Here is a 22225-nt window from a genome sequence, read left to right as displayed (position 1 = left end):
ACCCCTAGCCTGGGAATCTCCATATGCTGCGGGAGCGGCCCAAGAAATAGCAAAAAGCCAATAAATAAATACATAAGTAAATAAATAAAATAAAATAAAGGTCTGGTTCTCGTCTACACAGCGATCGATGCTTCTGACTATGGCGAACTGATGGTGAGTTGTGAGTTTTTTCCTCTTAACTCAAACACACTTGGGGCCTGCGGCTTAATGACTGCAGGTAAAAAGGACAATAGATATATGGTCCTTTGAGTGCATGGAGGTGGAAGAGAAAGCCCTGTGCCCTTCTCAGAGGGGCACGGGCCACCCCAGCTGCAGGGACCTGACTCACTGTCCTGTGAGCCTGGACTGCTGTGTCAGGAACACGTGCTAAGTCACGGCCACGTAAGGCTTCTGCTGACCCCATCTGCCTCAGACTATTTTAGGATTTAGTCCTTCTGTCAGAATTTCTTCAGCTTAAACAGTTTCCCCCCATTCCCCCCCCCACCTTCTTCTCCCTCTTCAAGTCACCCGGTGCCATGCAACGAAGCCCGACCAGGCCAACGTGAGATACGCTTGTTCACATTTCTGTGACGTGAGTCAGTAATCATCTCCCATCTAGGACTTCGAGGTTTTCACTTCTTCCCTTTTCAGGCTGAAATGGGCTTGGCAGAGGTGGAGGGATGGGGAGAGAGTATGGTACATACTGGCACTTCTTACATTTTGATGCTTACAGGCCAACCCGGAGATGTTGTAAAAAACGCAAATGCTGATCCAGTAGGTCTGGGTTAGAACCTGAGTTTTGCCAGTCTGAAAAACTCCCGGGTGATGCTGATATGGCTGATCCAGAGTCCACACTTTGTGGAGTTTAACATTGCCTGCATATTAGAATCACCTGGGAAATTAAAACCAGTGCCCAGGCTCCATCCCAGATCAGGAAACTCAGAATTTATAGGCATGGGACCCAGACATGGCACATATATATATATATACACACACACACACACATACACACCCCAAATATATATTTGGTAACATTCTTCAGATGAGCTTATTTTATAACCAGAGTTGACAACCCGGGATTTGTATTAGTAGAGAAAAGTATTCATCTTAGAGGCAAAAGTCAAAATTTTATTCCCAATGGTATTACTTCCTTAATTGTGTGTGGACACAGGTTGGTCCTTTGCAGCGTAAAGCCCTGGGATTTATGCGTGGTTCATTTCTAATAGTGACCAGTTTCTTCAACACTGAACATGTGATCCAGGGGAAAGGTTTCTTCAGCATTGTTTTTCTTAACAGGAGGAAATGTCTTCACAGCTTCTTCATCTGTAATTGCAGCTTCCCCAAAGAGGCTTAAAATAAATGTTGTGGTTTATGAAGTCATTAAACCAGTCACTGATTGGCACTCAAGTCACTTCTATGGGATTTTAAGCATTTATCTTAAGATCTTCATATATTTCTAAGACTTTTCCCTTAATGCTGAGAAAGCAAATGATCTTCTCCCAGTGGTGGTAGTTCAGGGTTCGGGGGGAGGCATACTTGAAGCCACCCCCCCCTCTGGATTATACAAATATCATTCTATTTATCAATCAGATATGAGCTAATTTGTGTTAAAGAAATAGGCGTTCTGGCAGAATAGATTACACGTCATTTTATAAAGCAAAGGCATTGCAAACTTGTTCTTCCAAACACAGGGTGTTACCTTCATAGCAGGAAACTGGGCAGACAATGTGCTTTATGGCAAATGATGCTCAAAACTTTTAAAAATTCACTTCAAAAGGCTTTCAGAACCTGCTATGGACTGAATTGTGGCTTCCAAATTTGTGTGTGGGAGCCCTAACTTTTGTGACTGTATTTAGAGACCGGGCCTTTAGGAAGTAACTGAGGTTACGCTGGGTCATAGGGTGAGATGGAATTCTGAGCCCATAAGATTAGTGCCCTTTTAGAGGAGCCACCATAGAGCTCTCTTTCTCCACCGTGTAGGACACACAGAGAAGGTGGCCATCTGCAAGCCAGGAAGAGTCCTCACCAGAAACTGACCAGAACGACACCAGGATCTTGGACTTCCAGCCTCTAGAAATTGTGAGAAAATTAATTTCTACTCTTTAAGCACTGAGTCTACGATATTTTGTTATGGCCACCTGAGATGACTCATACAGAACCTTTACTACAGCCTTTTAAAATATCTCCAGGATAGTAAACCTTTGTCTTCGAAGTCATATTTGACTTTTACAATCAGCCAAATGTGTTTGAAGCCAAGGCTAGTGAATAAAAATAGATGCGTGAATAGAATAAGAACATTTTCTAAAGGACAAAAAAATTAAATGTAGTTACAAGGTAAAAATATTGCTTTTGATTTGTGGCCATGGAATGGATATGGGGGTGATTACAAAAGTGAGCAAAGACAGCATCATTGCAATAATTGTGCAAGTCCTGGAAAGTTACTTTGAAGGACAGCAGTCATTTACAAAAAATTTTTTTTCTTCAATTAGAAGACATATTAATATTTAATGGAGGAGTTTCCATCATGGCGCAGTGGAAACGAATCTGACTAGGAACCACGAGGTTGCAGGTTTGATCCCTGGCCTCTCTCAGTGGGTTGAGGATCCAGCATTGCCGTGAGCTGTGGTGTAGGTCACAGACACAGCTGGGATCCTGCGTTGCTGTGGCTGTGGTGTAGGCTGGCAGCAACAGCTCCAATTGGACCCCTACCCTGGGGACCTCCATATGCCGCCAGTGCGGCCCTAAACACACACACACACACACACACACACACACACACACACACACAAATTATTGTAGAAAATTCCAAAACTTTAGAAAATCATAAATAGGAAAATGGAAATTTCTCTTAAATCATCCCTAGAGATGACCATTGTGACATTTTTGTAGACTTTATTCCAAAACCTCCAGCCCCCGAATATCTACACGTGCGTACGTATAAGCTCATATATTTGGAATCGCATTGAATACGTTGCTACATGTCCTATTTTATCTCCATTTACCGTCATGTTCTGAGCATTTCACAAGTAATTCAATAGTCTTGAAAAACATGATTAACAGTGTTTGCAGAATATTCTATCATACAAATATCTCAGTCATTTTTAAAAACTATCTGTTATAGGACATTAAGATTTATTCATTTTATTTTAGGGTTAAATCCTGCAAATGACAAGATCTAAAACCATAAGTCGCTCCATAAATGTGTCCAAGTGGATTTGAAACTTAAATGAGGTCTTGAATTCCACCGTAGTTGCAGAAAGCTGTGTGTGCCCGTGTCCCTTTAAAGAAATGAGAATGTAGAAGGGACTGAGTCAACATTTTAAGGATTTTAAGATAATCACCAGATAGGCCATATTTTAGGTGGAGTTACGTCATCGCAGTGAACCCTCAATCCTATCATTGGCCCAAATATTCCCAAAGTACCATAAATTTAATCAGATGGTCTCATATCTCAAATCGATGTTTCCAACTTTTGTAGGAAACCACTTAATGCAAAATCCATAGCTCTCTAAAACCTAATTAGGAAGCTTTGCTCTTTTTAAATCAGTGAATCATAAAGCTCTCATATTTACACTTCAGCAAAAAAAAAAAAAAAAAGAAAAGAAGACAAATGATACCCACCCTAGAATTTTCTAACACAGCAGAGGCTTAGTTATTATTGAAGGAGCAACCGCAGGATGTAGGCCAGAGTTCGTATGTAGAAGCGATGCTGCACTTACAGAAAACCAGCCAACCCACGTATCATGTTGGCGTACACATCAACACTTTGCATTGATGAAAGTCTTCACCAGAATTTTACAGGGAGACCTCATTTCATTGCTCTTTGCTCTGTTGTGCTTTGCAGAGACTGCAGTTTTTACACTTGGAAAGTTCATGCCAACCCAGTGGTCAAGCTACTGTATTGGTACCTTTTGTCCCAACAGCATTTGCTCGCTGTGTCTTTGTTACATTTTGGTAGTTCTTGCAATTCCAAACTTTTTCATTATATTTTTAAGGTGATCTGTGATTTGTAATCTCTGATGTTACCATTGCAATTGTTCAGGGCACCACCCACCTCGCCCCTGTCAAATGGAGGACTTGATAAGTTGTATGCATTCGGATTTTTTAAAATGAATTTTATTACATTTATAGTTGTATGGCAATCGTCACAACCCAATTTTATAGTATTTCCATCCCAAATGTGTGCATTCTGATTACTCTCTCCCTCTCCTAGGGCCTCTCTATTCCCTAGGACATAAAAATAATGGAATTATCTTTGCACTGTCACCCTCACTTTCTCACCTTCAATTTAAGGGCTTATTCATTCTCCCAGTGTTATTTGAATAATCTCCTAAATGGCTTCCTGACTCTAGTTTGACCATAGCTATCAGGTCTATCTTTCAAAAACATTCAATATTTAGTTCTTTACAGCCTACAGGATTAAAATCCAAATCTCTTAGCAGGACTTTCAGGCTGTTTGGGATCTGGCTTGTCTTGCTCTTGGCCTCCTCTCTGGCCCCATGCCCCCCAGACTCCACACTCCAGCAGTATCAAAATAATGATGGTTACACCTGAAGGCATCTTGTTTAAGGTTCTGCGAGTGGGACGTGGAGCACATTCCTTAGCTTCTCTGTATTTTGGCTCATTTAGAGGGGGGGCAGAGATGGGATAGAATCTGCCTTATAGTATTATCATGAGGATTGAAGGAGATAATATGCAGAAAAGGCTTTGGAGTAGAGCTTGGCACATAGGAAAATGCTCAACGGCTTCTCTTATTGCTTTTCAATCTTTCTGGGCTCTTCTACCTTCTTCTTTGATCTGACTCCTACTTGCCCCTTAAGATGCAGATCAAGTGTCTCCTTCTCCATTCAGTGTTTATCACTGTTTCTGTCCCACCCTCCTATGCTTAGCACCTACCCCTCACATCACCAGTTATACCCGCCCCCCCGACGGTTATTTGCTTATCTGTTTGTCTCTGTCACCGGAAGCTAAACTTGTTGAGGGTAAGGACCGTGTCTTAGTCATCTCGGTAGCCCTCTCTCTGGACAGACCCTGGCAGAAGAGACGTTCATGTGATATTTATTGAACGGTTTAGGATTCGGGTTGCATATCGGCTTAAAGAATGCCTTTCCAGCCTGACACCCCTGTGCAAGGGTGGGCATCAAGGTTGGCTGGGTGGCAGCCATATGACCGTGTAGGGTGATTTCTGAGTGTGTGGCCACAGCAAGTCATCGTGAAGGCCTGCAGCTGACTTCCCCATCAACCTCAGACAGCGCCACTCAGCAAATTTCTATGTGCTGGATTCAGCATAAAGAGCCATACCACAGAGTGCATGGCAAAGCAGATTCGGAGTCTGTTCCTTTCACCTGACAGGTGCCTGATTTACAGTCTCCAGCACCTTCAAGTTGATTCTGCACAAGTAAGAATATTTTCCCTGAGCTTTGAAGTGAGGCTATAAGGAACATTTACTTCATTTTCAAATACTGCAGTTTCTTCTTATTCCCCAAAGTATCCATGCAGCAGTACCAGCCCATCATGAATCTAAACAGCTCTTGTTGAAAATCTGATATAATTTCAAAATGGCCATATAGATGATTAGACTATAGCATAAGAAACCTATTTAGAAGCAGTTCAGAGCTGGTTTTGAAAACTTGCAAGAAGGGAAAACATGTAGAGTAGGAAAAAAATGTGCTATTTATGGAAAAAAATGTGTGAGAGACTATCACTCTGTGAGAGAACTGTAATCAGATTCCTCAGTTCTGCAGGGAGGATGATATTGGCACTTCAAAGTTTTAAAAAATGTTACTGAGTTCTGATGCTTAGGAACAAGGTGCCTAGTAGATGATGAAGATTATTATAGGGCCCCCAAAATAAAAATATCCAATGTAAGACCATTTAAGGAAATTACACCTCCTTCACAGTACTATAAAGTTATGAAAATGGTATTAAAAATATGTTTTAGTAGCCTGGAAAAAAAAAAAAAAGATAACCTTAAGTGCCCCTCCTTCAAAAAAGGGCAATTACAAAACTGTAAATACAGAACGATCTCAAGTACGGAAAATGCATAGTAAGAAATGGAGAGACTTTGTCATACCATCATGATTTTTGCCTCTTAGGAGGGAGTGGAATAATAACACCCTCCTCCTATTCATGGCTTCTATCAACTTATCAAATTAAAATATTTGTTTATTATTTATTCTGGCAAAATAATCTTTGATTCAAATTCAGAATTGCAGACTTGCCAGTGAGCTACTGGCTCTTCTGGAATATTTCTTAAGGGGCACATGAGTTCTTGGGAGGATAGACTCTCAGAAATACAGTATCAAGTAGTCCAGCTCTGTGCAGGAATGTATTTGCAATGTTTTAGAGAAATGTTTGTTGGGATTGAGAGCAGATGTGGGAAAACATTGGTTTTCTGGTTTCACAAGGGCACCTCTTCTGGCTCCATCCCAACTTCCCACACTCCCTGTGAGAGTCCTAAGGTTTGGGTCAGTTAGTGACCACAGAGGGGAGAAGGGAGTTCAAGAAAGGTAGGAGTATAGGGCAAGACGGGAGCCAACTGGACAACAGAGAGCCAACCAAGAGATGGAAAGATTTGGGAGCTGATGAAAATAAATGATGGCTCCACTGGCTGGACTGGAGGGAGAGTGAAGGACAGTGCTTTTGAAAGCTACTCTGAGATCCCTTAACATGATGGAAGGAAACAATTGCCAACCTAGAATTTTATGTTCAATAAAATAACTTTAAAAATGAAGACATGGAATTCCTGTCATGGCGCAGTGATTAACGAATCAGACTAGGAACCATGAGGTTTTGGGTTCCATCCCTGGCCTCGCTCAGTGGGTTAAGGATCTGGCATTGCCGTGAGCTGTGGTGTAGGTTGCAGACGCAGCCCGGATCCCACGTTGCTATGGCTCTGGCATAGGCCGGCAGCTACAGCTCTGATTAGAGCCCTAGCCTGGGAACTTCCATATGCCACTGGTGTGGCCCTAGAAAAGGCAAAAAGGCAAAAAAAATAAAATAAAAATGAAGACAAGGTGTATATATTTTCAAACAAACAACTAAGATAACTTGTCACATAAGTCTACACTAAAAGATTCAAAAACTGGTTCTTTAGATAAGAGTCTAAAAATATCTTTTCACATAGGCATAAAATGACCCCAGGTCAAAGCATACAAATGCATGAAAGAATAAAGAAAATAGGAAATATATGAGCAAATTTAAATAAAGGTAAATGCTGTTGTTTTATATAATATTTATTTGTAGACATAGACATAACTAAATATGACAATAATAGCAGAAAATATAGGAGGTAGTAAATAGAGTTAAAGTGTTTTAAAGTTGATACGTTTATGAAACAGGTGGAAAAGTACTAATTTGTATTAGACGCTAAGTAGTCAAAGAAGCACAAATAATGTCTATGTTAAACCACCAAAAAGGAGAAAATGTATAACCAGCAAGTTAATAGAAGAGGAAAGAAATTGGAACCAATGGAAAGCAAATAAAGGCGGTGAATTTAAACCCAAATATCTAAATAACTACACTAAATGTAGTAGTACTAAACACTCCTGTTGAAAGACCAAGATTGCCACACAAAATTAAAAAATAAAACCTAACTTTACACTGCTGAAACAAAGATATGCGAGGTTGAAATACAAGTGAGTGGAAAATGATACGTCATGCAGAGACTAACCAAAGCACAGCTGTATACAAATATGAAACAAAATACATCTTCATACGAGAAGTATTACCACAGAGGAAGAATTCTACATTTTATAAGAAGGGGTTAGTCCAACGGGATATTATAATAGTTCTAAACTTGTCTACAATGAATAGCCAAAAAATACATAGAGCAAAAATTGACGATACTAAAAACAGACAAATCCATAATCACTGTCTGACATTTTAAAAATATTGCCACCAGGAGTTCCCGTCGTGGCGCAGTGGTTAACGAATCCGACTAGGAACCATGAGGTTGTGAGTTCGGTCCCTGCCCTTGCTCAGTGGGTTAACGATCCGGCGTTGCCATGAGCTGTGGTGTAGGTGGCAGACGCGGCTCGGATCCCGCGTTGCTGTGGCTCTGGTGTAGGCTTGGCAGCTACAGCTCCGATTCGACCCCTAGCCTGGGAACCTCCATATGCCGTGGGAGCGGCCCAAAGAAATAGCAAAAAGATAAAAAAAAAAAAAAAGAAAAAAAGTAAAAATATTGCCACCAAACACGCCGTAACTGATAGAACATGCAAGCAGAAAGTCAGTGTGTATACAGAAGATGTGAATAACATGATAAACAAAAGGGATGATATGAACACACACGTTTTGTATGTGACATATGAACACACACAACTGCAGAATGCATACACTTTTCCTTTGTTCAATTGCACATAAAATGTTTGCATATATTGGCCATAAGCAGGTCATAAAGCATGTTCACCCAATTTTTTTTTTTTTTTGTCTTTTTTGCCATTTCTTGGGCAGCTCCCGTGGCATATGGAGTTTCCCAGGCTAGGGGTCTAATTGCAGCTGTAGCTGCCAGCCTACGCCAGAGCCACAGCAACACAGGATCCAAGCTGCGTCTGCGACCTACACCACAGCTCACGGCAACGCCGGATCGTTAACCCACTGAGCAAGGGCAGGGATCAAACCCACAACCTCATGGTTCCTGGTCGGATTCGTTAACCACTGCACCACGACGGGAATTCCATTTTTTTTTTTTTGCTTCACCCAATTTAAGGGGGCTGAAATAAAGATATATTCTCTGATCATGATGTAATTAAGCAAGAAATCAATAACACGTTAGAAAATAGCCATTTTTTGACGACAAATACACTTTAACAAGAGAAATCTCAGCAGAAGTTTTATTTTGAATTGAATGATAAAAACAACATATCAAAATTTGTGAAATGTAACTAGAGCTCTATGTTAAGGGGAAATTTGAAACCTTAAATGCATATATTAGAATATGAGAAAGGTTAGAAAAAAGTGTTCTAAGCATCTACCTCAAGAAGTTAGAAAATCCTAAGGGGGGAAAAGAAAGAAACAGTAGTAAGAAGAAATTAGTGATATAGAAAGGAAATTTACTGTAGAGAAAAATCAACATGTTCAAAAACTGATTCTTAAAAAGACTAGTAAAATGGATAAACCTCTGGCAAGACTGGCAAGATAAAAAGAGACAAGGCATAATGACTAACAGCTGAAGTAAAAAGGAAACATCACTACAGGTCCTACACACACTAAAAGCATAACTAGGAGCTATTTAAAAACTATGCCAATTGATTTGAACATTTAAATGAAATGAACTTATTCCTAGAAAGACAGAACATCTCACAGCTGACACACGAGAAAGCAGAAAATGTGAAGCATACCATTTCTATGAAAGTACTTTACACTGTAATTAAAAATCTTTCCCAAAAGAAAATTGTAGCCCATATTTAGTCCTAGAAAAACTCTAAAATTTAATAACATGCATATTATACAAAGTCTTTCGAAAGAGAAAAAAAGAGGAATCTCTTTCCAGCTCACTTTTTGAGGCCAGTGTGGCCTTAATCCAAAGATATAACAAGGACTTTATAAGAAAGGAAAATTATAGGCCGAAGTTTTTCATGAACACAGATGTAAAAATCTGAAAAACTGGCAAACCGAATCCAACAATCAAAAGATATTTTCCCGGGAGTTCCTGCGGTGGTGCAGTGGAAATGATTCCGACTAGGAACCATGAGGTTGTGGGTTCCATCCCTGGCCTCGCTCAGTGGGTTAAGGATCCGGCATTGCCATGAGCTGTGGTGTAGGTCGCAGTCTCGGCTTGGATCTGGCATTGCTGTGGTTGTGGCATAGGCCAGCAGCTATAGCTCTGATTTGACCCCTAGCCTGGGAACCTCCATGTGCCGCGGGAGCAGCCCTAGAAATGGCAAAAAAAGACAAAAGAAAAAATTTTCCCAAGATCCACAGACAGCTGGATCTGCCCCAGGGAGGCAGTGAAGCACAGCCGATGAGTGGTTGGGACAGGCGCTAACCAATCAGAATGGACGCTGGCGGCATCAATCACTGGTAGGGCCAAGGCCTTCTCTCCTAGCTGAACATCAGCACATCTACCACTGAGGGCTGTGCTACACTCAGCACCTGGCAGCTCTGCCCAGAAGCTCGGGGAGCAGGAGGCCAGGCTGTGCCTTTGCCAGGAAGCTTTGCGGGCAAAGGCAGGAACTCCTGCTCCTTCTCTTCTGCTGCTGGCTCAAGTCCCCCATACACGTGGTTCCCCTAGCTGGAGTTACCTCCTGTGCCCTCAGAGATGCTCACGTCCATCCCGAAATGGAGAGGAAGCCAGAGAACACACAAGCTATCCAAGCCAGGCCGCCTTTCCTCTTCCCTTGTTGTTACTACTTTTCTGCCTGTGTGGCCTCTGAACACCTGCATGACTTCCCACCTCCCAGAACTTCGGCTTTTTTCAGATCTCCAGTTCTGCTGAGGCACTGGTCTCTGGCTGTCCGATGCCAGCCCCTGGCACTCACCACTTCCCTTCTCCTTCCTCCTAGAGGGACCAGACAGCGCCTGAGACTGCGCAACTCCAGGGCTGAATTCCCACAGTATTCTTGTGAAAGGCACCTCCTCGCAGCCCTTCCATTGGAGGCAGTGCTAACATGCCCTCTGGACCTGGGCCACCCAGCATTGTTACGCAATTGTACTTGAAAGTGGGAAATTTGGTGAAGCCTAAATTGCCAGCCAGTTGAGTGATTTTTTTTTTTTTTTTAAAACCTATATTTTTAGCTTGGTCTGTTGTTTTGGTGTGGTCACCATCTTTTATCTCCCTTCTTGTAAGCGTTCTTTTCCTTGCCTTTCTGGGTCTGATAATTACCATACCCACTCCTCTGGTCACAGCGGTAGGCACCTGACTTGGTCACTCATGGTTCCCACTGGATATGGACATGTGACCCAGGACAGCCCAATCAGAGTTATTCCCTGGGATTTTTCTGTGGGCACACTGGCAGAAAGATGCTCTCCTGTTGCTATGGCATCGCTGGGGCTCTCAGTCTAGAGCTGCCTATGGCCAGGCCCTGCACTTGTACAGACCATAAGGAATAGGAGGGACTTAAGCTGAATACTGGGGGGAGGGAAGGAGAGAGAGAATAGAACCATATTATTTGAACCCCTAAAGTCAACTCTACCTTGGACTGTCCTATTATATAAAGCCTTTACATGCCCAGTTTGGCTTCAGATGGTTTTAGTTGAGTTTCCACCTTTTGCGGAACACCCCTGAAAAGGATGCAATTTGGTACATTAGATATTTCTTACACAAAGATTACAATAATAGCCACAGAATGCACCTTATTTCATAAGCCCATAAAAATGGTGAGACTGCACAGCTGGGGCAAGGTGTCTGGCAAGTGATTTTAAATCAGGTTAAAGCAGCACATGGAAAAGAAAAAACAAAAACAAAAACCACGCAGCCTGCACACACGCCCAGCCAGCCCCTGCGGAGAGCACAGGTAGAAGGCAACCTCTGCAGAGGGACCCGAAGCATTTTGGGTGGATCTGGGCTGCAGCCCCGGTCCTAAGTTCCCCTGGACATAAAGACCAGTATCCTCGCGAACCTGGGACCTGCCAAACATCTGAGAAGACAAGGCAGGACAAAACGCCTCTCGTTTTTTGTTGTCAGCTGAAACGAATGAAGAGCTGACTGTTTCCACACTGCGGAGCGTAACCGGGCTGTCGCCCTGGTTGCCATGGTGCCCGAGTGCACTCTGCTGCCACCGCTGCCCAAGTCTCTGCACCTGTACCTGCAAAATACCACTGATGAGGAGCTTATTTTCTTGATTAAGGCAGTTAGTCATGTCCTAACGGCACAGAAGAGCATTCTGCTGACCTAGAATGTGCCGTCTCTGTAGGTCAAATAGAAACACTTTACTGATGTGCTGGACCAGAGAGTTGAATGCCATTTAATAGCACTCACTGAGAAGCAGTGGGTGTCCGACCCCCCTGGGGGGCTCAGGGAGCGTGAAGGTCCTGCCCTTTGGAGAAGGAGGCCAGACAGCAGTAGCTGAAGGGTCGGCATGGAAATATAGGGCATCGCAGAAGAGCATGGCATTGCTGTCACTGGAAAGCCACCGGTGGGGAGAGAAAATGACTTTGCAGAAATTTCAGCGTCTCTGGCTGCAGGGTGGGACACCAGGGTGGAGAGGGTGGTGATTAAACCGTGCCCTTCCAGTTCCCTATGTGGTCTCTCTGGTCCTGGCCATTACTACTGGTTGTTCCTGGACCATCACAGTGACTCCTAACTCTTCTCCCTGGAATCTCGTCCGCTGCTCTAAACTAGCCTCCGTCTGGAGGGGAGGGACCCATTCTAGGGCTTGAACAGCATGCTCCTCCTGCTAAGGAACCTTCGGTGGCTCCCTTCTGCCTTTTCAGCATGGTGTTCAAGGTTCTGCATGATGCTTCCTGACTCTCTTTTCCAGCCCCGCCTCCTGCCTCTCTACTGCATACACTGCTTGGGTCAGACAGAACCTGGCATGTAACCCACAACACCTTCCCTTGTTGGACATGACCAGGAACTTCATTCCATGGAGTCTCCCATCTCCCTTTCCCAATTCTCCTTTTGCATGGTGCTTGTCAGTGATCTTAGATTATCTCATAATTTGTTGTGCGCATCTTGAGGGCAGGCCCATGCTTATTCGTGTCTGTGTCGTGCATATACTTCAACATAATTATTTTTGGTGCTTAATTGGTGGTTGCGATGAGTAAGTGAATGACCGGATGGATGCTTATTTAGGAATACGTTGTTACTGGATGATTTTTAAAATAGGGTCTAGTCAGGACTCTCATATAGATATGAATACATGTCAAAGATTTTATTCAATTAATTAATGAGGAAACCAGTAAGATGTTACAACTGGTTCAAAGGAAAATTCTTTTTTTCTCATGTGGTTCCCCAGCCAGAGATCGAATTCATGCCCACAGTACTAACCCAAGCTGTTGCAATACCAGATCCTTAACCTGCTACGCCACAAGGGAACTCCTAAAGGAGAATGCTGAGAACCACAAATATAAGCAGAAAATAATGCTAAATGAATTTATAAATAGATGTGAAACTGGCTTGTTGAGGAGGATGGGAGGAGGGGAAATAAATTGCACATTCACGGGACACAATTCACTTGCATCTGTCTATGGACACAAAATGTTTGTGAAATATTTTAACAATGACTATTTCAAAAACGGTGAAGTGTCAGGGATCCCACCGACTTAGAGAAGTGAAAGGGTACGCTTAGACAACACCTAGTTTTTGGGGGGTTTTTTGGATTTTTTTTTTGTCTTTTCTAGGGCCACATCTGCAGCATATGGAGGTTCCCAGGCTAGGGGGTCTAATCAGAGCTATAGCCACCGACCTTTGCCACAGCCACAGCAACAAGGGATCCGAGTCGAGTCTGCAACCTACAACACAGCTCATGGCAATGCCGGATCCTTAACCCGCTGAGCGAGGCCAGGGATGGATCCCACAACCTCATGGTTCCTAGTCGATTCATTAAACACTGAGCCACAACGGGAACTCCCACACCTAGTTTTCTATTGAAGACAACCGGCAATGTGTTTGGTCTATTTCACAGTTTTCGCACTTTCCCCCCTACCATACAGTTTATCTAAGGAAGAACTTTCAATGCATCTCTCAGATATGAGGGAGTAACGATGTCCTGGTGACCAACAGGTACCTCATTTCCTGCCTTTGGCGATTCTCGTCCTTTCGTACTTTGAGATTCTTAACCTTAGATTGCCATTTATTAGGATGGTGGGTAGTGAGAGCTGCACGGTGTGCCACGCCCCCTTCTAAGTGCTTTACTTAATCTTCACACCACCCTATGAAGAAGGTGCATGATTCTCTCCATTTAAGATGAGAACACTGAGACACAGAGATACAACCACTTCTCCAAAGTCACACCATCCATGAGCGATGGAGCTGGAATTTAAGCTTAGAGCATTTGACTCTAGATTCCTCATTCTTGTGCACTTGGCTGGTAAGACCATCTAAGACCTGGGGGAGAGGGTGACACCTTATTCCAGTTTTAGGGGCAGGTTTAGGCTTTTCTTTTTTCTTTTTAGGGCCACACCTGTGGCATGTGGAAGTTCCTAGACTAAGAATCAAGTTAGAGGTGCAGCTGCTGGCCTGTGCCATAGTAACGCAGGATCCAAATCACATCTGCAACCTACGTTGCAGCTTGTGGCACCACCGGATCCTTAACCCAATGAGTGAGGCCAGAGAGGAGACCCACGTTCTCATGGATACTAGTTGGGTTCTTAATCCACTGAGCCACAATGGGAACTCCTAGGTTATTTTATAGGTCTTATAGACTCTCCAATTCTAAGCAGATTGCTTGGTTATTTCAGGAAGATCAGACAAATAGCTTTGGGTTTTAAGACTGCTCTGGAGAAAGGCTTTCCCTGGTCAAAACATATTTAGCATAAAAACCTCAAATGGCAGAATCGCCACACAATACCCACTGGTTCCTACGGGACACTTCCAGGTTTCTGCCCACCCACCCCTGCAGGATAGAACTACATGGGGGAGTTAGTCCAAAATGAGGGTGCAAATAAGTTATTCTCATCAAGTTACATGAGCTTATTTCACCCATTCCTCAAACATACATTTGCTATGCAATCCCTCTAATTCGAGTTGGAAATGCTATATTTATTTGCACTAAAATTGCAGGATTTGATGCTAGTCTTAATCATCAGTATCCCTTTCAGTTTATGACAGCAGGTGCTTTGAGACTGTAATTTGATGAGGACATTGGGGGGAAAAAGGACTTTGCTATAGCTCTGGGTGACATTTTGAGAGGGTCTGCGGCATCATGACTCAGCAGAGAAAGGCTCTAGTTAAGTGAAGAAACCTGATAGGATCTACCTGAGCACGAAGCCCAACCCCACACCCATCTGTGGAGCTTGGACCATTCTGTCTGGCTCTGGCTTGTGCAGCTTTGGCAGTGATGTCAAAAGCTTGGAGGAGTCTCAGGGGAAAGAGCCACAAATATTAATTGAAGTTTGCAAATGGGAAGGCTTAACCAACAAGACTGAAAGAACCAGGATTATGTGTGAGGAAAGAGCATTTTGTGGCTGCTTTCTAACCTTTGAAAATGAATTACGGAAAAAACACGCAGGTCCACTTTTCTCTGTGCACACGGAAGACGTGAAGAGAGTTTTAGATGTAAAGATTGCTCTGCATTGAGTGCTGTTAAGTACAGAAATTGGTTAATGAAAGAAGTTAGGGAAGGGCTTCTGTCGGTCTTTAGAGAAGCGGATGGCACATCTACAACACACGCCTGTGTGATCCTGCCTGAGGGCTGGAGGGCTGGTGAAATGATGTCCTAAATTTCTAGGTGGAGACAAATTCTATGTCTTGCCCCGAATATTTCTGTGACATTATGACTGGCGCCAGGCAGATGTGGACCTAACACTATTATGAGAAGACACAAGCCGGGCTTGCCTTTGAGGTTCCTGCAGCTGCGTTCTCCAGAATCCCTCCGAAGATACTTGCTTGGTATTTATCTCGTGTGAAGGCATCGGTGAGAGCCGTGGTTCATGGCATCAGACAGCTTCACACCGTGGTTCATGGCATCAGACAGCTTCACATTTGTGTCCTCTCTTTGCTGCTGTGTCTGATCTTACAGCAACTTACTTATCTGTTCTGGGTCTTGGTTTCTTATCTGGAAAATGGGAAGATTCTCTCTTACCCCCTAAGGGACTTTGGTGTGTGCGCATGTGAAAAAATCTAATCATGGGGCTGTGAAGTATCTCATGGTTCCCATCACATTACGATAAATAAAATGTTGCCAAATGTTACTGTTTGCTTTACCTAAGAATTAGAAAATGTTATTTCAAAAGCCTTAATGCTCTATTTGCATTTAAGTAATGATGCTATCATTTATTTAATATTACATATCATCTCCTTAAAAATATACTTTCTTACATAGCTCCTGCCCTGAAGGACTCTTTCCATAAAGGTGCAAAAGTCCAAAATAGGCGTGCGGACACGCACATCCTCAGACTTATGCTTGAAGGCCTTTTGGTGGCAGGTGGTTCGATTCCTAATTGACCTTGGTAGCTAAGAACAAGCTTCCTGACTTCCCCTCCAGCCATTGCTACCCTCACTGTCACTACAGCAATGCCAGCAACAATCACAAAGGAATTGAAGACAAAATGTTTATAAAACTAGGAAGCAGGGAGGGGGCAAGTGAGAGACAATGGACGCCATGCCAGCCCCGAGACCCTCCCTCTCTGATCTGATGGTGGGGAGTCTGCAGAAAAACTAGCAAATTGGAAGGGACCTCTTGCTTCATGTTTCCATGTGAGCCATGGAAAGAAAAAAAAAAAATGGGTGGATGGTGAATTCCTCTCACTGGCTGGTGTGGAGATGAGCAGGGCCAGGAGGCAGGGGAGGGATGGAGCATGAGCCAGAATTTTGCTTTGCTTCTGGGGCCACCAGCTGTTGACTGTCTGGGGAAAAGCCGGAAGCTGGAGGCACTGGCTTTGAGAAAAAGGAAATTCCTGCTTGAGTTATGATCCTGCTCCCCTAACAGGAACCAAAGTACTGGGCAAGTTGATTTGTAGAAGATCATTTGGGATAAATGGCAGAGACTGACGCCTCAGTGGATAGATTCAATGATGCCTTTGGAACCTGTCTGAGAGAGGTCTCAACCCACCGGGGTAGATGCCTGCAACCTCCCTTCTCAGTTTAATTTTTTACCAATGACTTAAGCCCAAAGATACTGTTGTGCTACGTGATGACTCCTGGGACCACACGGACTTTGTAACTGCCCACCCACTAGAGGTTGTGAGGACACGCTGGGTAAGGAGTCCTGTGGTAACGTCTTAGCCGCATTCTATAACTCTCCATCCATTAGAGGTTACTAGAAGAGTCCAATTCTGGGATTTAAGACATAGTCTTGCCCACTCTAAGATGTCAAGTGTGGCTTCTCTCTCCACCTCAGCTGGGGTACTCTGTCTGCAGCACCAACAAGAAAGCTAGTTTTCAGCCCTAACCGGGAGCCTTTAAGGCTCTCCAGCCCTGAGCAGTTTTGGGGGATAGGGCTTGAATGGTAGTATCTTTTTTCCTAATCTCCCAGGTGATGCTAACGTGCAGGTCAGGCTAGAATCACTACCGGGAAGCGGTTTGGCTGGGAGTGGTGCCTTATGCTGGTCCACATAGCTTCTCTTTTGCTCCTCCAGGGTATAGGAAGAAGGAGCGTGGGGAAAGGGCTAGGGGTCCTCTCTTTAACTGGAGGTGATGGTGGTCCCCCTTCCTGGCTGGTTGCTCCTACGCCACCTGCTCACGAGCCCGGCCCCCCATCCGGCAGGTACCCGTGTGTTGGCTCTGCTCCGAGGCACAGGTGTGGGCCCTTTGGAAGGTTTTAGGGGCTTGGCACGGTGCAGAAGCCAAGGTAGTTTCCAGAATACCTACTTGACTGAAAGGAAACTCACATGCCACACAGAAGGCGGGAGAGCAGAAGGCACCTGGGTAACTGTTTCCTCTACTCTCCCCACATCTGCCCCCTCCATCTCCCTCAAATTTGCCTAGAAGTCACCCCCTCCTCTTCCTCTCTGCCCTTTCTCTTAGTTGCCCAGGGGAGGCAGTGTTGGGAGAGGAAGCTGGGTCTACATGGGTGCTCCACTTCCAGCCTGGAGGATAATTAGTCCATTTTGTTCTTAGCCTTGGGCCTTAATAGCAACTTTCAGATAACAGAAAAAAGTTTCACTCAGTATCTTGGTGTATATTGAATATTGCACTTGATAACATAGCCCCAGTATATGGTCTACTATATACATGTATCTTGAATACTTTTGTGATTTGAGATGTAAGGAAGCTCCAGGATCTGGAGGTTCCTGATGCTTATACAACTTGTGGTATGCTCTTTAAGGGAAAAAAAAATACCAAACTACAAACACAAATGTGGTCAGAGACCTAAAAAGGGACATGTGCAAGAAAAAGCCCTGGAACTTAAGCTTCATTATTATTATGGTATGACTTGTGCCCCCAGATTCCTATGTTGAAGCTCAAACCCCCAGTGTAACTCTATTTGGAGATGGGGCCTTTTGGAGATAATTAAATTTAAATGCAGTCATAGGCCAGAGCCCTAATCCAATAGGGCTGGTGACCTTAGAAGAAGAGGAAGATTTTTCTCTCTGCCTCTCTCCACCCTTTTCCTCCTCTTCCATCCCAAGGCACAGAAAGAAGGTAGCCGTTTGCACACCCAGATAAGGGATCTTACCAGGAACCAACTTGGCCAGCTCCCTGGATCTTGGACTTCACAACCTCCAAAATGGTGAGAAATAAATATCTGTGGTTTAAACCACCCAATTTAGGGCATTTTATGGCAGCCTGAGCCGAGACAATTACTCTAATGGTAAACCTGCCTTTGCTGGGATGAGATGAAGAATACTGTACAACACACACACACATGTATATGTAAATACATACATATATATGTATGTAATTTCAGGATAAACTGGGCTCTTACCACCTTATTGGAAAAACATTTCTTTCATAACTTCTTAATCCCTTCACTGCCAATCTCATTTAACTCCTGAACTCCAGTTGGCTGATGTTAATACAACCTTGTTAAAGACAAGTGTCTTGGAACAATTCATACATCCTTCCATATGCTAATGGAAAGTTTTAATTGCTTGGAGTGAGCTATTTCATCAGTCAGTTTGCCCATTTTCTTTCCGAGGATAAAAGAATATTTGTTAGGTTCCGAAGGCAAGGGAAAAATGCAAAGCCCACATTTAATATCCGTTGGGTACAATTTATATTTTAAATATCATAATTGTAGCCTTTCCAGCTCATTATTTTTTAATGTAGTTAAATATAATTCATTAGCAGGGTGCTGAAAATAGCAATGACATTTGCATCGCTGTAGTTGCAATGTAATCAGCAGGTTGGGAGCCTGCCGAGATTTCTGTGGCTGGGTTTAGTAGGACCACAGGACAGTCACATATTGTGCCATGTGCAGGGGGAGAGCTGGGAGGTTTCCACTGGGGAGTAACATTGGTCTCCAGTGAACCAGGACGAGCTTGCTCTACTCTGCATGTCTTTTTAACAAATGGTCACAGCAATCGGGTCTCCCTTGCATTAAACCTGAGAATGCTCACGGGGCCATTGTGGGGTTTACGACAGCCTCTTGGTTTTTATTCACCTTTGTTTACAGGATACTGATCATCTACAGAGGAAAAAGTAGCAACTCTTTAAGAGGAGCTGCTGAAGCTGTTATTCTGCCATACTTCAATATTTCTGATTCACCTTTGTGAATAAAGGTGCAGAATACTAGTTTGGAGAGCATGATGCCAAGTACAGGGCAAAGGAATAGATATCTAGGTTTCCATCACTCTCTCCACTCCTTCTTCTCCTCTAAAGCCCAGATTAGCCTCCTTTTTCCTTTCTCCTCTTTTTTGCTCCCAGTCCACAGCCCTCGCCTTGTGCATTTCCTTGTCTTCCAGCAGAGTTTTCTTTTTCTTCCATTTCTCCCTTCCAGCCTCCTCTCTCTTTTTCTCACTGCTGCCAATCCATCAGTATTCTTTCCCCCACAAACTAAAGTCCCATAATGGGTCCTCTGGTGCTCCTCCTGGGTGCAAATACAAGAGCCATCAAGTCTCAGATGCAACGGTGGCATTTGGCAGAGGACCACTCCTCACTGCAGGTCCTGGCCCCCACATCTGGAGTGCTTGATGCCGGGTGGGGGGGCGGCAGTTAGGATGTACCGACAACATGTGCCAACCTCGGGGATGGACAGGAGCGGCCCAGTGCATCTCCTGATCATGGCTCTCTCTTCCCCAGGCACCTGCCCTGCTGAGGCCAGTTGGCACCTTCTCAGTTCCCTCAGGCATCTGCAGCTCCTCCCCCATGTACATGAGGGGAAAAGCTTCTTCCCTTTCCCAGAGCTCACCTCCACAACGAGCATCTTCTTTGGGAAAGCCCTGCTACCCTCAGAAAGCAGGAGGGGAAAACCCTTCTCTGAGCTTTTCCTGTCCCATGTCTCTTGTTCCATTATTGTCTTTATCCCCAAAGAAATTGGAGAACGTCTCGGCTCTCTGAGTTTGGTTGTTCCTAAGTCAGCTTTTGGAGGAAAGCATCGCGGGGGAGAAAGACATACATTCTCTCCCACCCTCTGGGCTCCTTTTCCAAACCACCAATTACACGACTTACTTGAAAAAGATGACAGAGTGTTAGGGACTTGGGACTATGGTGCATGGCCTACCCCTGATGTGTCTGGTCCTCTAGATTCATGTCTGAGGTTGCTGTTTTAATGGTTTTCATCTAGGGCCAGAGGAAAGTGTGATTCTGGGTCAGGTATGGAGGAGGGGGTACTAGAAATTTTCATCTGCTCTTTCTTCCCTTTTTTTGGTCTTAATCTTTATTGTATTTTTGATCGCTGACATTTTATATCAATCATGTAATAAAATTAAAACATTTAATAAGTTTGAGTTTTTGTTTAACACAGTGTCTGATCAGCTATTAAGTTTACTGCTTTCAGGAAAAAAATAAAAAAGCACAAACTTATTAGCTCTTTTTCCTTACCAGTAATTGACTAGCTTTTTCCCATTTACTTTTTTTTTTTTTTTTTGGTCTTTTTGCCTTTTCTAGGGCCGCTCCCACGGCATATGGAAGTTCCCAGGCTAGAGGTCTAATCAGAGCCGTAGCCACCTACGCCAGAGCCACAGCAACGCGGGATCCGAGCCATGTCTGGAACCTACACCACAGCTCACGGCAATGCCAGATCCTTAACCCACTGAGCAAGGCCAGGGATTGAACCCACAACCTCATGGTTTCTAGTCGGATTCGTTAACCACTGTGCCACGACGGGAACTCCTCCCATTTACTTTATAAATGGAGTGAAAAGGAGAAAATGTTTCCCATTCCCAATTCTACATTTGCCCTTGTTCTTCTCTAAGCAATTTCTCCCAAACTACCCGTGATGATGATGATAGCGAAAACTCTAGCTTTCTTCTCTTCTTGGCTCAGTTTAAAAATAATATTTCAACCTAGTTCTTTAAAATATAATCCCCTTGTCTTTAGGAAAAGTAATGTTTTTTGAAGCTGTCAAAATACAGGGATTTTGATTTGAATCAGAATTTATGCAAGATCTAGAAGTTACCCACATGTAGGACACTGTGTCCCTTTCTTGAATCAAGTAATAGAAAATCCAGTAAGCTACTAGAAGAACATTTTCTCTTCTAAAAAGGCTTTTATATTTAACAAGTAATAAGTGAACTAATGAGTAAAAGAAGGTCGTTTGAAGGTGGATGACTCTGGTGTGCTGAGCTAAGGAATGAATCAATCAATTACCACATCCTTCTTGAGTGTTTATTGTGTACAAAGAACTGCGTGTCCTGTATGCACTGATGATGGCAACTCAACCATCAACCACAGTCAACAGAATGTTCACAGGCTCGGTACCAGGTACTGATAGGTCTTCCACCCATTCTCCGTCTATCTTCTGAGCTCCAGGGTAATACGAACAAATGCCTGGGAAAATCATCCCTTGAGTATTGTTCATAGACTCTCGCCTCAGCCTGGCCAAGTCTGAACTTGCCTTCTGTCTGATAATAGCATCTTTTCACAGCCTTGCCTGGCTCTGGCCTTCCTGCCATTCATCTCTCTCCACGGAGTCACATGCCATTAAGTTGATGCCATTAAGTGGATTCTTCCTCTAAATGACAGTAGAGGCTGTCTCCTCTCCATCCTGTTGCCATGGATCAGCATTCTGTGTTTTCTCACCTGTGCTCTTGCAATGGCTACTTAGCTTATGTGTGCATCTCAGAAAGTTTTTACGCTCTTGCTCCATGTGGTCCCTGCTGGAGTGACCAGTCATCCCACTTTGACTGGGATGGAGAAGTTTTCTGGGTTGTAGGATTTTCGGTTTTAAAATAGGACAGCCCCAGGCAAGATGGGACAGTTGGTCACCCTACCTGTTACGCCTCCTTTACCCTTGAAAATCCACTCTTGGTCCCTACAGAAGATGAAGTCCAGGTTTCTCAGTGTGGCTGCCTGCCCTCCCTGGTTTGACTCCAAGCCTCCATCCCCAGCCTCACTTCCTGCTACTCTCCTTCTTCCTGTTTGCCTCCAGTTTCAGGGGCACCCCTTGTAGCTCATAGATCCCACCACATGTTCTCACTCCCCCTGGGTTTGGAACAAGCTGTTTCCTTTGCCAGAACTGCCCTCTGATCACCCCATTCCAAGTTGGATTCATTGTTCCTTCCTCTGTATGTTAACAGCATTCTCCATGCTACACTGCTA

General features: G+C 43.8%; 1 long non-coding RNA gene across 1 annotated transcript in view; it reads right to left on the bottom strand.

The window, feature by feature from the left end:
* The window catches only part of LOC106505333, an 83080-nt gene continuing 63737 nt past the window's right edge, over positions 2883–22225 (bottom strand). The window contains exon 3 of the long non-coding RNA XR_001299652.2: positions 2883–3257. This is a non-coding gene — a long non-coding RNA (uncharacterized LOC106505333). The remainder of the gene's footprint in view (positions 3258–22225) is intronic.

The sequence above is a fragment of the Sus scrofa genome, chromosome 11, assembly GCF_000003025.6.
Source record: "Sus scrofa isolate TJ Tabasco breed Duroc chromosome 11, Sscrofa11.1, whole genome shotgun sequence".
In the NCBI taxonomy this organism is placed as follows: Eukaryota; Metazoa; Chordata; class Mammalia; order Artiodactyla; family Suidae; genus Sus; species Sus scrofa.
Note: the sequence above shows the minus strand (reverse complement) of the source record. Positions and strands in the feature narration are given on the sequence as shown.